General features: G+C 42.2%; 1 protein-coding gene across 7 annotated transcripts in view; it reads left to right on the forward strand.

Moving 5' to 3' along the window:
- Positions 1–4,363: 4,363 nt before the first annotated feature.
- CDH11 (cadherin 11) overlaps positions 4,364–15,686 on the forward strand; it is an 80,169-nt gene continuing 68,846 nt past the window's right edge. For all 7 annotated transcript variants that reach the window (XM_082769804.1, XM_082769805.1, XM_082769808.1 and 4 more), the window contains exon 1: positions 4,364–4,540. The gene's annotated coding sequence lies outside the window, so the exon portion shown is untranslated. The remainder of the gene's footprint in view (positions 4,541–15,686) is intronic.

Genomic DNA, 15,686 nt, shown 5'->3' on the forward strand with positions numbered 1-15,686 from the left:
GCCTTTTGCATTTTCACATAGGAAGCAAATTTGGCTTTGTTTCATTAGTAAAATGACACTGAACTTGAAGGGCATTTGGAACAAAAACTTTGTTCAGTCTATGGAGTATCTTTTATTGTGACTCTCTTCTATCCTTCTCTTTCACTGTCTCTCTTGTTTCTTCTTAAACTCTCAGTTCCTGCTGCTAGCAATATGCCTTTTAAATCTCTAATACTTTCCAGGTGAGAAGAAAAGTGAAGGAAATTACAGGTCTGTTAAAGGTAGCTGAGAAGGGAGGGAGTCTCTTGGAAGCCATATAGGTAAAGGACCTGTAAGGCCTAGAGAAAACAGGGTCAAAACATGGAAAGGGAGTCTTCTTTCACATTTATTGTGTAGGTGTGTGCAAGGTATTGAGTAAATGAGACGTTGATACAGTGTTTGGAACTGTGGAAGGTTCATCAGAGGTCAGTGTTTGAAGTTCACAGTTCAAGCTTTTTCATACAGGTACAAATATCCAGTCTTAAACTTATGATACACCTGCTTATGTGTATTTCATGAACTCAGCTGCGATGTTTCCTAGAACAATGATTCAATTAGCAGAAGTGCATGTACCCCTTCAGATGCTTTGAAAACAAATGAGCTGGCTTATTTTCAAATGATAAATGGGTTAACTTATCAAGCAATGAGCAGAATTTTAACAAACTTCAAACTTTGTAAGCCCACAGTAGATAAAGAAACCTTTTTTTAGGTTTCATAGATTTGTTATCACAGATGTTCTTAACCTAAATACATGGATATGCAAAAATAAATACTGTTTAAAATATGTATAAACTTCCTTTATTTATGTCTGACATTGATTCCATGTTGCCACCAGGTTTCAAGCAGCTGTGACTTCCATGGCAGCTGGAGAGCTGAGGCCTGCTTTTTTGTTTTGCATCTAGCATTTTCTAAAGGGAGGTGGCAACCATATTTAGAAAGCTTTCTCACTTTAATCTGGGGTTAATCTGATACTGTCCATGTGGAACTTACAGTGGCTGCAACATGCCATTAGTAAAGGTAGTAACTACCCTAAGGCTTCATAGGTGAAGCGTCCCCAGCCAGGAGAGAGAGTCTGCAAAGGCAGAACTTTGCAATAGTTTATCCTGTTTTCCTCGACTTTGTGTATGGTAGATATGGCAAGGTATGACTGGGGCAGTCTGTGAAGATCTCCATCTAACATGTTGTGAGCGCACACGTGAGCGCTGAGCTGCTAGAAGTTCAGCTGAGTAGCTCTGCAGATGTTTGGGGTACCCTTCCTCCCTGCATGTTTCTCTTGATGTGAACCACTGTCATGTCTTGCACAAGGACTCTGTGCAGAAGTTCTGCTGAAATGACGATAGAGTTGTTTTGAACTGCCTGAATATAGTCTCTAGTAAAGGGAACATGCCACATGTCCTCATTTATCAGCACTACACACTGATTTTTGTTTGACCATTTCTTATTTTCTGTATCTAATAAAATAAATAAATAGGACTCATCTCATCTTACTTTAGATGGTTGTAGGTAGGTTTCCAGTCCCAGCTAGTCTTCAGAACCTTCAGTAAATAGAGAGTGGTATCTCCAGCTAGCGGTCCTTCCCAGAGGGACTTCTTTTCATTAAATGTTAGTATAGATAGCCTATTAGATACTTAACTTTAAAATGGCTTAAGTTAGGTCAAATGAATTCCACACTGATTATTAATGTAATCAGACTTGGGCCTTAGCACAGAGATGCAAGCATAGCTTTCAGTTGGAGTTTTGTTTTAATTTTGTTTGCAGACAGGACCTTCCATCTCTAGATCCTATAGGAAGATGGACAAATAAAAGAAAAAAATAGCTAATCTGATTAGCTTTATGCTAAGATTTTAGTGCAGAAGGAAGGGAGGAAACTCAAGCCACTCATCAGATCAGATGTTACTACACTCATTTGTTAACATGCCTCCTCAAATGGAATTAATGAAACCTTTCATTATAGATCAATACGGTCTTTGACTAGAGAATATTATGGGTACCTATTGTATATGCTTAATTAGATTGAAATTGCTTTCACATTTCCTTTATATCCAAAAAAAAACCCTGATCTCAGCAGTTTAAAAAAGGGAATTACAAAAGTCATCCCCTCCACTGTGCTGCTAAAGCCAGCAAGAAAAAGGAAAAAGGGAAAAATTCTTCAGCCAGCTGCCCAGCCCTGGGCTTTAGTTAGGTGGTGATTTTGGCAGCCCAGCAGCAGAGCTGTGCTAAGCAGTACTCGCTGCAGTGTATCCGTAAAGAAAACAAATGGTAATTCTCATATTATCATCACAGGAGACTGATGACCCATTAAAGTCAATAGGTTTGGGCTGGAACTATATGAAACTATTTTGAGACATTTCCTTTCCTCTCATATTTTCTCTCCAAAAACAATTTCTAGATAGAACTGTTCCAAATTAATGTGTATTACCCTCCTTCCTCAGCTACTGTTCCTCAAATACATTCTCAAATGCTCTTTTTTTCATGTTTTATTTCTTGATAGCAATTTATTACTCTTCAAATTTCCTATCAAAAACCACTTCTTCCCTAAAACTAGTTCTCCTACCACCACAGCCGCTTTCCTGTCCAAATAAAGCCTTTAGTATTTCAGTACCAATTAATTAGCTGTCTGGTTACCTCACACTTTCAGCTCAGCCCAGGGTATTTCTGGTATGTTCCCTGTTTTCCCCTGTCTGTCCCAAGCTCCAAATTCTCTGCAGCAGCAGCTGCTTTCCTCACGCCTTGCGGGCACTGCGCTCAGATGCTCGGGCCCCAGGGCCTGGTTGTGGGGCGCTGCCTGGGCACCTCATGCTGCCTCAGAGCCCTCCTGCCCTCCCACCTCTCAGTAAAGGCAGGCCCTGGTGCCTCTGTGGGTTGAATTGTGAACTCCTGGCATCTCTCTAAAGCAAACTGAAGCTTGAATCCTCAGCCCCCCAGCTCTGCAGGCAGGAGGAGGTTGCGGCTCTTTCCCTGGGGCTGACACCAGGCAGGGCTCGCTGCTCACTGGGCTAAGTTCGGTGTGCCCCAGCCTCCTTGCATTGTTTATCAGCCTCCCTCCTTCCAAATTCTTTGTTTGTACAGTGGTAGCTTTTGTGCCAGTTTTTCTTCTTTTTCTTTTTCTTTTTTTTTTTTTTTTCCTTTGCCTGGAGTTATTGGCAGAGCTAATTAACCACAGAATATAAAAGCCTTGTTCTTCAGGGCCGAGGCGCGGTGTGATCGCAGAGCAGCGTGAGTGCTGCCTTGTGGCGTGGGGGATGAACGGACGGGTGGGTTGCCTGAGGATGGCCAGCTGATCCTCACAAAGATGTACCTAGATGTTTCCATCCTGATTCTGGAGGGGCTGTGCCGTGCATCCCTCCCCGCCCTGCTCTGCCGATGGTACCCAGTACGGCGAGACGCCTCAGCCACCATGGGGGAGCTGAGGGGTGAGTGCGGCTTGGCAGGCTGACGTGCTGGTGTGGCCAGGGCAGGAGGGCACAGTGTGCTGCTGCTGGGTTTGTGCGGTTTGCCCACCACAGCTCCCTTCCATCCGAGAGAATGTGCTTGGGGACCGTGCCTGGGGCTTGTCCTTGAGGTGAGGAAGCCGGAGTGAGAGGCAGCCGCAGCCGTGGGGCCTGGTGTGTGAGGAGGAGGTCAGCCCCGTGCCTCGAGGGCAGCCCAGCGGGCTGTGGGCTACACAGAGCAAGATCCTCCAAATCTAGAAATGCTTGGGAAACTTTTTTTCCCCTTCGGAGAAATGCCTGGTTATGACAGGCGACATAACTGCATTCAGCACAAAATGCTCCTGCTGCTTGTCCACCTGAGATGACTTCTCTGTCTGCATATTGGGGTGGCTGTGGGGAGCCCCACGGGCACCAGAGCCCTATAGCGCTGCGTAAACCCAGCCGTGCCCTGGTCTCTGCTGTGGGCTCAGGCCCACCTACAGCGACCCCACCGCCGTGGGGTGGTCCCGGGCTGCCTGCAGAGGAGCGGTGACAGGGCCGGGTCGGGGCATCTCCCCGCAGCCCCCTTGGCACAGCACCGCGGGCGGCCCCGTCCCCCGTGGACGTGCGTGGGTGCCTGCGTGTCCGAGGAGAGCCGAGCCGTGGGGTGGGGACGCCGTGGGGACGGGGATGGAGGGAAAAAGAGCGCCCGGGGCTCGGCGCCCCCCGCCCGGCCCCTGCAGCCCCCGCTGCGCCCCGCCGGGACGCGGCGCCCCGCGGGAGGGCGGGCTCGGGGGGTTCGCGTTCCTCCGGGGGCGAGGGGGAGGGAGAAGAAAATCGAGAAGAAGCAACAGCCTCCAGCTTTTCCCTTCCTCTAATCTTGCTTCACTCCCCCTTGCTCCCTCTCCCTCCCTCTCCCCTTTCCCCTCCCTCCCTCCCTCTTTCTAATTCCTGCCGCTAGCTCGGAGCCTCATTCAGCAGCCGCTGCCAGTGGAGTGTAATAGGCTGAAGATGCCGCCGCGTCTGCCCAGCGCCGACTTGTGAATGGGACTTGTCTCCTCGCCCTCCGCCCGAGCGGCCCCGGGCAGCGGCCGGCCCCGCTGGACGCGCAGGTGAGCGGCGGCCGGGGCCGGGGCAGGAGGAACCGCCGGGGGCTGCGCGGCTGGCCGTCTGTCTGTCTGTCCGTCTGTCTGTCCGTGCATCCGAAACTTGGCGGCGGGGCTGGGGCAGGGGCAGGGGAAGGGGCAGGCAGGTGCGCCCCCAGCCCCCGGCCGCGCTCGGAGCCAGCCCGGCGGGTGCCCGAGGGGCACGACGGCCTCGGAGAGGGGAGGCAAACGTTGGGGTTCTTTGGGGGTTCGGGTTTGGGTTGTGTTGGGCTTTTATTTTTATTTTTTATTTTATTTTATTTTATTTTCACATCTTGCCCCCGGGGGCGGGGAGGGGGAGGGCGAGCGTTTGCCCGTTTTAAAATGTTCCTCCGGATAAGCTGATATTGAAAGCTCCGAACTGAAAATCTTTTACTCGCAGTGTAGCTCCCAGGCATGAAATGGATATGCAGAAATTATGAGTGCATGAAATGAAGGGTACTCTATCCGGAATAAAAGAGGGAAAGACTTTGATTTATATCTTTTTTTTTTTTTTTTTTTTTTTTTTTTAATTTGCTTGCTGGCTTTCAAATGCATTACTATTCACAAGGTACCAAAATGGTATCTGTCTCTAATTCAGGCTAGTCCAAAAAGCATTAGGCTCTTGGGTGATACGTGCTTAAGCACATCCCCAGGAGAGGTAAAATAGATCGGGCTGCGGGTCCCCATAAATACCATTAAGTTTTAGAATAAAAGTGCTTCCTGTGCAGTCCCTGGGGAGCACATATAGCAATCTGACATCATGATACAAATGCCTCTACCTTCTATAGAAGTCCCCCTTTATTGTCTACTCTTTTAAATATTCATTTGCTGAGCAGAGAACCGGTATATGCTAGGAGATCTTCTTTGTACCATTGCTACAAAGGACAGTGTGGCTGTGTAACACAGTATTTACCTACTAAGATATCTGTGACAAAGGAACCTCTTTAGCAAATGAGGTCACTAATTCAGAAATTGGCCTTTTATAAGCAGAATGCTCATTTCTTTTTCACATTCCAGTGAGTAGTAACTCCCTGGGAAAGACTTTCTTCCTGTTCATCTGTGATGGTGATACAGACTGTGCAGACTCTATTAAGAAATTAAATATTTTTTAACTCTTTCATAATGAAACTGTTGAGTGAGGAAAGCACTAACAGATCCAGAAGCAGGGAAGCAAACACTCAGACGTTACTGAGCGTCTGTCTTTTTTCCCCTTCCCTTGCTCTTACGCTTGCTTCAGTGTTTCCAAAGTCTGTGTGATTTCTCCAGGTAGAGACTTTGTTCCCTTTTTCTATGCTGGCTACCCTATATCAATAAATGAATTTGCTTTCAATATGGAAGTTCTGCAATAATTAATCTGACATCTGCCTTAGTTCTCTCCACTGAGATTTGAAACGCAAATCGATGACTGTACTCAATCCGTTGGATGATTTTATAAGGAGAGATATAGAGGTACATGGAAGTAGAATTGCAGATGCTTGCTTATAAGCAGCATTTTCATAGCAGAGCAGTGCAAATCATGTTGTTGGGAGATACACAGTGAGAACAGTAGGGAGATGGAGAGCAGAAGGTCTAGTTTGGGGCTTCATGCCTTAACACACAATGTTTTTCTAGCATATTTCTTAGTCTACTACGCTATAGGAAACAAGTTTGTGACTGTACTTCTAAAGCAGTTCTTCCTCTTGCAGAACAGAAAAGAAAAAAAAAAGTTACTGAACAAAGAACTAGATCTTCAGTAAAAGAACTGGAAATTCTTTAAGAATGCTAACTAAATGGCACCTTTCCTCCTGCAGATTCTTGTTCTTAGGCCCTGAAATGGATTTTTTTTTCTTTTTTTTTTTTTAAACCTCAGCCTTGCACTAGAACATCAGGGAATGATCATGGGCAGAATGTGCTATTTATAGACCACTCTACACCAGCTTCAACTTTGCTAAAATTTCAAGTGTTGTCCATCCAAAAAAATCACTAAAAAGTAGATTACTTCATTACCAGAGAAGCTGTTACAATAGAGTATATCAAGAGATGAGATAAGTCATTGCGATTCATCAGCACAGTTTCAGAAGGAAATATGTATGGAAATGGATGACCGAGACACAGAACAATCAAATTAAATTTTCTTTTGCATACCAATGTGGGGAAACTACAAAGATTTGAACCGTTTTGTGATTCATCTGATCAAATGCTTTAAATTATATCATATGATTTCAACTTCAATTAATACGCCATTTTGACAAAATTTGACATACTTAATTCAATTTAGTGTAAGAAACATACGTCAAGTTCAGAGTTGCAGTAGTTTGAGATTATTTTTTTTTGTTGTTTTCTGCAAATGCTGTAACTAAAGAAAGCACATATAAGGTAAATATTTTTATTGCTGAGATTTCCACAATAATCTCAGAAGTTATTTCCAGCACAGATGCCACAGAAATTTAAAGCAACTCCAAACTTAAAAGTAGTGCCTCCCCTTTCTTGGTGAGCCCCCTGAAATGACTTTGAATCCATTTTGTGGGCTGGACGTTTAGCGAAACAGAGGTCTCATCTGGAATCAATTAATTTGAAACAGTTTAGGAACATAGGAACATACTTTCTAGACTTTTTTTTTTTTTTTTTTTTTAGTGCCTGAGTGCCCGTGAGCATTTTAAGCTAAAAACCTGTCTACAATTTGCTGTGCTGTACCCATTTGTTTTAAAACAGCACTTCAGTTTTCCGGTCCCTTTGCTGGGCCCAATTTAGGGCCCAGCTTAGGGAAGCAGAGGGAGGAGAGGAGAGATGGCCATGGAGTTCTCTGTCCATGGGAATCAAGAGGACTTAGTTTACGCTTAAGTCTTGTAATTTTGTCACATAGTTGTGGTTTTCGTTATTTTATTTTTTATTTTTTAAACTTTATCCCTTATCGGTTAAGGATCATTGTGGAATACTCCTTCACGGTCCGTGAGGAGAAGCTGCCGCCCTGCGTCGCGTTCCGGGTGCCGAGGCGCAGGAGGGAGGCCGGCCCCGCGCCGTGCCCGGCCCGCTCGCCCCTCACCGCCCCTCACGGCACCCGGGGGGGCTCCGGCCGCGGCCGGGGCTCGGCGGCGGGGCCTGGCGGGCGCCAGGGGGCGCTGCCGCTCTTCGCTGCCTCGCCGCCGCCTTCCGGGGCGCGCTGAGCGGCGGGGCCGGGGTGCGGCCTGGCGGCGGCGCGGGCTGAGGCGCGGCCCCGGGGGCGGCGGCTCGGCGTGAGGCAAGCGGCCGCGCTCCCCTCCGCGGCTGTTGAGGGGTTCGCCGCCCCTCGCTGCCTCTCTCAAAGGGGATGGCAGCTCCCGCTATGCCGAGAGGAGTTTAAGGTGGGAAAAATGATACGGTGAAGCAATAATTTTTGCTTTCAACAATGTTGTCGGGGCTTGAGATATCCTATATAGACATCCTGAATAGAAGGGCACGTGAGGCCAAAGTGGCCTAATTTTACCTAGGTAAAATCTTACCTAAGAGCTCCCAACAGACAAACTGCAGGACGTTAGCCCAAGTCATTTCCCAGTATCTTCTAGCACCTCGGAACAGGAAAGAAATTGTTACAGCCCATCATTGCACATGCTGACCAGAAAGGACGTACATAACAGTGTAGATTTGAAGTGACTGCTGGTCAAACAGAGCCTCATTTCCACCTCTCCTGCACTCACATTCTTCCCTAGACATCCACATCAGGCAGGAGGCTAGGGTTTGACTCAGACCACTCAAATTCCTGTGTACACGAAATATAACCTACTCGTGACAGGGTGCAGGCAGAGTTTTACAGTATATTGTATCCACTTGGACAGATATGGCACCAAAGAAGCTAATGTGTCTAATAGAAATCATTATCCATGATTTTGATGCCAAAATTGTGGAAGATGTTGCCTTAATTGTACTGTTTTCTGTCAGTCACCTGATTTTAGATATTAGTTAAGAATTATTTTACAGTAGCAACTCTTGGTGAGAGAGTTAGTAACTACAGCACTGGAAATGAGCACCACTTTGCTGAGGAGCACTGTGGTGTGAAGAGCAGCCTGAGACCCGTTAGCTGCCCGTCCTCTGCTGTGCTCCGAGGCAGGGAGCATCCTTTATTCTGTTAGATGCTCTCAAGGTGGGTGGAAAAGTCAGAGCTGCTAGTCATGTCTGAGGCCCTCCGCAGAACATTACGCATCGCTGGAACATTAGCAGTGCCTCACAGACCAGCAGGAATTCAGAGACGAATATCTGGAGCAGCCAGCCCCTGCTGCTGAGCAGTGCCCTTGGGGAAGGAGACGTTAGGGCTAATTTTGCTTGACAAAGGCAGAAGGCCTTCTTCCATAACTGCTTGGGTGGTGTGGTGGCTTTCAGACATCCCAGTCCCACTGAGCTCTGTTGGCTCCATGCACCATAATTTAGTTCTTCAATTTTAAAGTGCTGGCTTAAGCAAATTCTAAGAGGGTTTTGTGCTTTTTTTCACCGAAGTCTGGCAATGAGTAAGAGCCCTCTCCCTTCTGAATCAGCAAGGGTTCATCAGAATTGTTAATTGTAATGCAATGGCAGGCAGAGTTGGAGTAGCAGAAATCAATGTAAATGGATTAAAAGAAAAGGACTAAGTAACTGAATGTAAAAGAGGAGCCAGGTTTTTCCAGAGTGATTGGTGAACAAAGCTGCAATAGGTTTCCAAGTATAATTTGTTATTATAACAATGTTTTAATAGTTCATCAACAGATAGACAGTAGCCACATTATAGGCAAACTGACATAAAATACAATTGTGGATCATGAAGTCTTGAAGTAGGCAAAGTCAAACAGAACTTTGATACATGAATATGAGTGGTAGGAAATGCCTATCTAGACAGTAATTACACTCAATCTTTTATTTAAGTGTATTGGTATGGTGTGAGACTTTCCACTGAACTCCCAATGATTGCATGGAGACACAAGCCCATATACGCGAAGACCAGAGTGATGAGCAGAAAGAATTACATTCAATAACCCTTTAAAACACAAGTCACAGAATTTTCATGGTGAGCTTGATGGCTCCAAGAATCTAGGTCCCTCACGTTCCAGGTTTGTACAGGGCTACTAGTGCAAGCTTTCGTGCCCTACCAGCATGCATCATTACTACTCCATAGCTTGAAAACAGCCTGGCTTAGATGGTTGTGCACAGCTTTGTTCCTCACTTCTATCTTCACACTAGCAAGTGGGGTAGAAATTAAATTTATGGTGTACTCACTCGCAGCTCCTGTTCTTTGTCACACGAGTTCCTAATCATACAGAGCCTATGCTAGCTTGGTAGGCTAAAAAAGTTCTTTAATGTCAGTCACATTGAAGAGCTCTTTCTTCTGCACTGTGTTTTAGTATTCTTCATTTTATACAGTGTTATCATCAGATATTCCATTACATTTAAGGTTAAACTGATGCCATAGAAACTCTGGTTCAACATAATTTTTATCCCAGTGAGGCTGCTGATATATATTTTAAAATAAAATAAAACTTCAGAAACATATTAATTGGTCTCAGTGGTTAAGTTAAATAGTTAAATACATGCATACATATCATTCTGCCAAAGATAAGTCATTAGTTCAATATAAACCAGAAATGATAGCTCTATTTGAATCAGGAGACTAAACCCTATTTCCATTAATGCTAACTGTTTTATTAATACATGCATGTGTCGGCATTGAGTCATAAATTTAAATGGTCTGTCCCTTCTTGATTTAAAGTAATTATCTCAAAGATCTTGGCGGCTGAATGAATAACTGTGTGACTCTTTTCATCTTTTATCAACTAACCTTTTTTTCTTTTGTATGTAGACATTGTAAAGCAAACAAAAAAAAACAGAGTTTGTGCAAAGTTGCCCAGCATTTCATATTGGAATACTAGAAACAAAAATTTAAGTATAGAGCAGGGTATCTTGTAACTGTACCAGCTCTCAGAGAAGGATCGTTGGATCCTTTTTTGAGCTACATAGTTGCATACCCTTGTGTACATATCTGCAACTTACATGCACTTTATGCACATCCATTTTCATTTCACATCTACATATTTTAAATTATTTTTGTGGGTTATTAGAGAATTCTAATCAAGGAAACAGGTTAAAAAAAAACAAGTTATGACACTCAGAAAGTTTATATCTAATTCTTGAAATTAATAATTTTATCTGAGATAAATCTTGAAGTAAGTGTAGGACTTCAAATTTAACCAATAAAAAGGCAACTGGTCTCATTAGCATTAGAAAACACACTTGACATTTTAAGATAAAATATTGTACTTTTCAGAGCAGTGATTCCGACAAGTAGCCCTTCCTTTCAGCAGACTCAACCATATATTGACTGTAGTTAGCTGTCTCTAAGTATTACTCAGTTCATTTTAGATTAACAGTCAAGATAAGATTTCAATGCATTGTCCAGGTTACTTTCTAGTCAGAGCAGAAATGCCTGTAGGCTTTCTCTGAGGAATGACCAATATTAACACAGTTGAGTGCTGCCTGGTTAGTTCAGAAGGTGCAGCACAGTGATCAGAACTTGCAGTTTTATATTGCATCCAACCATCACTAACTACACAGATGACCACTCTGATGTCACTGAAGAATTGCTCAAACTTTTACCCAATGTGTACGGCGATCAGATATTTTTAAAGATAGCTTCTCCTTCCCATTCTTTCAGCATGTTTGCTTGCAATTGAAATTTCAGTGAAGTTCTTTAACATTTCACGTTAGTGAAAGTTACCGTTCATTCACAGTTTTGAATCCAATTTCTCCCAGACGTAAAAGGTTCCAAAATTTTGAAAAGCAGTTGCATAATAATTTTATTTGGGGCCCAGATTCAAATAGAAGACTTTGTCCATCACTGATTGTTGCCATTTTATTTGTTCCTATTCCAGTTATAGCCAGTATATCTCAGAGAATATGGCTGATTAGTATGCATTTTGATTCTTTTTAGCATGGTTGTAATTTACATAGCATTTCTTTTTCTAAAGCAAGAATGAAATGTAGCAGGCATTGGCATTTACATACAAACAATTTATGCATTTACATACAAAAGGGCTGATTAGGTAGCAAGATGAGTAACTGGAGGGCACACGTAGGATGGTCATTAAAGTTCTTTCTGTCCTTAAAATTGTGGATTTCTCAATATTGATATGAAAAAAAAAGTTCATAAACTGTAAAAATGTGGTCAAGTTCCAAATATTAAATTTGATGCTCCTCTATGTGATTTTCCATGGTGCAGTCTTTTGCCATATACTTGTATTGAAGCTAGTTTCAGATGGTCCCTTCCTCAGTTACGTTTCCAATTCTCTACTGCAGTTCACATTCCGTTCATCTGTGCAAGGTTGATTTGGAGACCTCATAGCGAACTAGGGCATCTGCATGATCTGGATTAAAATAAAACATGCACAGTCTTTAAGGTTAATGTCTATATGACCTTGGTAAGATTGAACCTGTGCTCCTAGGCATTTCATAGTTCCTGGTTTCTCAGGTTCCTGCATCATCTCCTTGAGTTCATTGATTTTGTTTATGTTTAGATGATATTTCTCATGCCTCATTTTATTAGCTTCCGTTCCCCCTTTACAGTATGCAATCTAATACTCTATGAACTTCTCACCTTCAAAGTTTCCCACTTTTCAACGCCAGCTTTGCCCGGCTCTCCCATCACTTCCATTTTATTAGGTATAGTGGACTCTGCTTTTCTTGTGTTTTTTCCCCTATTTTTCACCTTCACTCAACTACCCTCCTTATCCTCAAATGTGAAGATTTGACCCGCTCTGATTGAGTGAGTCAAGATAATCCAACACTTACCTTCTCCTTTGACTGTAACTTCTACCTGAATTAAATGAGGACCTCCCATTCCTAGTCTGCAATGTAATAAAACCCTTCACTATGGTCTTGTAGATGCTATTGTCCAGTTACATTCTGCACACATTCTTTTTTTTTTTTTTTAAACTGTATGCAGGTATAATGCTGAACTACTGGGAGCAATTAGATAATAAATTCTTGGTATGTTCAGTGGCTTCCCATATATTTACTTCATTGCCAACTAAAGTCTGAGGTGGTATTGGTGCTGTTTGAGTGATATTAAAGCAACCTTACAAAAAATAAAATGCCAACCAGCCTCATTAGAGCATTTATCTATATATGCAGGTATTGTGTGTAACTAGGACATAATGAACTCCATTGAAAAAGGAAACACAAAGATTTACCCCATGGTACAGTGATGTGCTATGATTCTACAGTGTCACAACCTAATGGATGGCTGCTGGCCTAGTCTTTAAAAGAAATCAAAGCACTTACTGCAAATCAGAAGTAAAACTATAAAATTATAATCTTATAATTCATTTTGAATGACATTTAGTTGACATTGAGGGTACCTTACTGTACCCTTCAGTATGTATTAATACATGGAGAAAGCAATGGAAATGCCCTCTTTATTTAATATCCTCAGAATTTCATTGTTAGCAGACTTTCAAAAATTACTTCTATGACCAGACGTAATTAAACTATATATTTGGCATTTATACTTTGCTGGTTGAAATTTTGTCTGGTCATCCTAAAATAAAGCAGAGAAACTGTATTGGAAGCCGTGAGGTTATTCAATTGACATTGCTATTGAACAATGACATTCATACAGAAATTTAAGTTAGTTTTGTTTATTACATTTACTAAATTTTAAGCAGAACTTGCATGGAGGTGTGGATTCCATGGCTAAGGCAGTTTTTAATCATAACTGTGGTAGAAATGCCATCTATACACCATCATATGTAAGAAATTGTGCTAATATTGGTTTAATTATCCAATCAAATTGAACAAGGAATGAGTTTGGCTGAAATAATCAAGTCTATAGAGAAAGTGCCAGCTCTGATACTTACCAAGATTTGACAGTTGCTTGTTGTCATGACCTTGGCTTCTTTTATGTTTAGCAGGAGGTCAGAAAGTATGCTAGCTGTAATTGCTGCCTTCATAAGATTCTGTAGGCCATCCTCTGCAGCAGACTTGAACCCGATTGTCTATGTGTATCAGATTTTGATGAGCTGGGTACAAATCTCTATTTTGTTCTCACTGCCATTAAGTCCTGTTTCTGACGGTCGCTATATACAGTCTGTGGAACAACTTAGACTTCATGATGTTTCCTTGCAGAAATAAAAGACTGGCAAGTTATTTCTTGAAAGCTATCTATATAATGGGAGACCTTACAAAAATTGGACTTTAAAAAAAAAAAAAAGACAAATGGGCCATTGATACCGTGAACTTTATTATGAAAATAAAGCAATGTAAATGAAATTAATAATGTGTACAAAAGACTTTTCTGGTGTTGTTCATTTTGTCTGCTGGAAAAGAAAAGAACATTGTTGCCCAAAGGTATACCCCATCTGGAAATTAAATCCATTTTTACTAGAAATGAAATCATTCAAAGTAAACAGCAGAAAAGCTTGTGTTTTAACTATTTCCATGTGGTTAAAAGTAGATGATATTTAACCCATAAATGCCTCAGGCACTTTATTACTTTGAGTTAATGAATGCTAATTGTTTCTTGAATTGGAGATCAGCAGCTCCTCCTTTTCATGCTTTTCCATAATGTAACAAGGAGTATTTTAAGTCAGATATGAAGCTGTTCTAGTGACTTAATGGGGGGGGGGGGGGGGAGGGGAAAGAAAAAAAAAAGATGAATTTTTATACACACAACTTTCTTTCTCATATATACTAGTTGATTATACACATCTCCACTTTGGGCTTTATAAAAGCCCCCAAGCTTTATTTTCCAACAAATTAGAAACATACCAAGTTTTAAATAACATACCAAGTGTTTTAAATGTAAAGACGTGAATTTCTGTCTACATCCTCATGCCCCAAAATAATGTGTCTGTTATCTTTAGCAGACCAGGCATATTCATTATGCCTCCTTAATCCTGTATCCTTATGAATTGAGATGTCAGTCTGAATGACGGGAATGCTTTTCACAGCTGTGCCTTGAAGGACAGACACCTTTCTGCCATGAACTACAACAGAAAAAGTCCTATTGCAAAACAGTTCTTCCATGATTCTCAGCAGTCTGGTGAAGTCACTTCCATAAAATCCATGGAACTGTTGCTAAAATTAGGTGTATATATGTTGTTGAAGCTGTATAGGGAACTGACTAAGCGATCCCTATACATTAATTATGCCTTCTAATTACACCATTTTAGTAACCTCCCCATGTCCCAGAAGAATCCTGGAATGAATGAAGAGGAGCATAATTCCTCATGTATGGAGAGGAATTCTTTCTAGCTCAGTAATCACATTCAAAATTACAAATCAGCTGAGAGGACAGCATCAGGACTTGTTTCTAGTTTCTCTTCAGTTTTACAGGACTTTTGCTTGTTAGTGGCAAAGGTGACTTCATCCACTTGCTTTCATTTGAGGGTGGGAAAAAATGAAAACCTTAAATTTATGTATTTGTTTTTCCTATTTTAGGAGGGTTCTTTCACCTGGCTAGATGATTGTGTGCCCACTCATGCTCCTTTTGGGGGAAATATTTGGAAAGCACTGAGTGTGATGAAAACTCTTATATTACAAAGGCAAAACCCCTTGTTCTCAGAAGTTTTTTAGAAGTTCTTAGTGATATGCCCTCTGAAGAGCAGCCTCCAAAGTGTAATAGTAAGGTAAATTAACTTGGCTGAAAAATATTCGCAGCTTATTTCAGAGGGGGAGTTCTAGCCTTTCAATAAATGTTCCATGAAGATCCTATTGGATTCAATATTCATTATTTTCTATTGGAGCAGCATTTCCAAATGATATTGTGGTGTTCACTGTGAAGTGCCAAAACATTGCGAAAACCTGCTACTAGTAGCAAAAGGGTTAAACAACATATGGGCTAGTTATCTGTCTGGAGCTTCAAACAGCCACGTTCTACATCAAAAAAGGACTGCAGTAACTCCTTGATCAAAGCTCAGGTAATTTAATTATTTGCCTTCATGAATCAAGGGGTCCTTGAACAAGCTCAGGATGTCTGGATATTAGAATATGGGAAATTTATTGTTTCACTCCTTCTAATATTCCAACATCAAAGAGAGTTTTTTCCTATAAACAAAGCAGTCTGAAGTCAAAGAACTCAAGCAAAAGCTAGCGTGGAGAGCTTCAGTTTTGTAGGAGCTTTGTGAGCTGAAAATTAAGCTGATTCCTGTGGGGTGAG

Source organism: Aythya marila (assembly GCF_965140915.1).
Source record: "Aythya marila genome assembly, chromosome: 12".
Classification (NCBI taxonomy): domain Eukaryota; kingdom Metazoa; phylum Chordata; class Aves; order Anseriformes; family Anatidae; genus Aythya; species Aythya marila.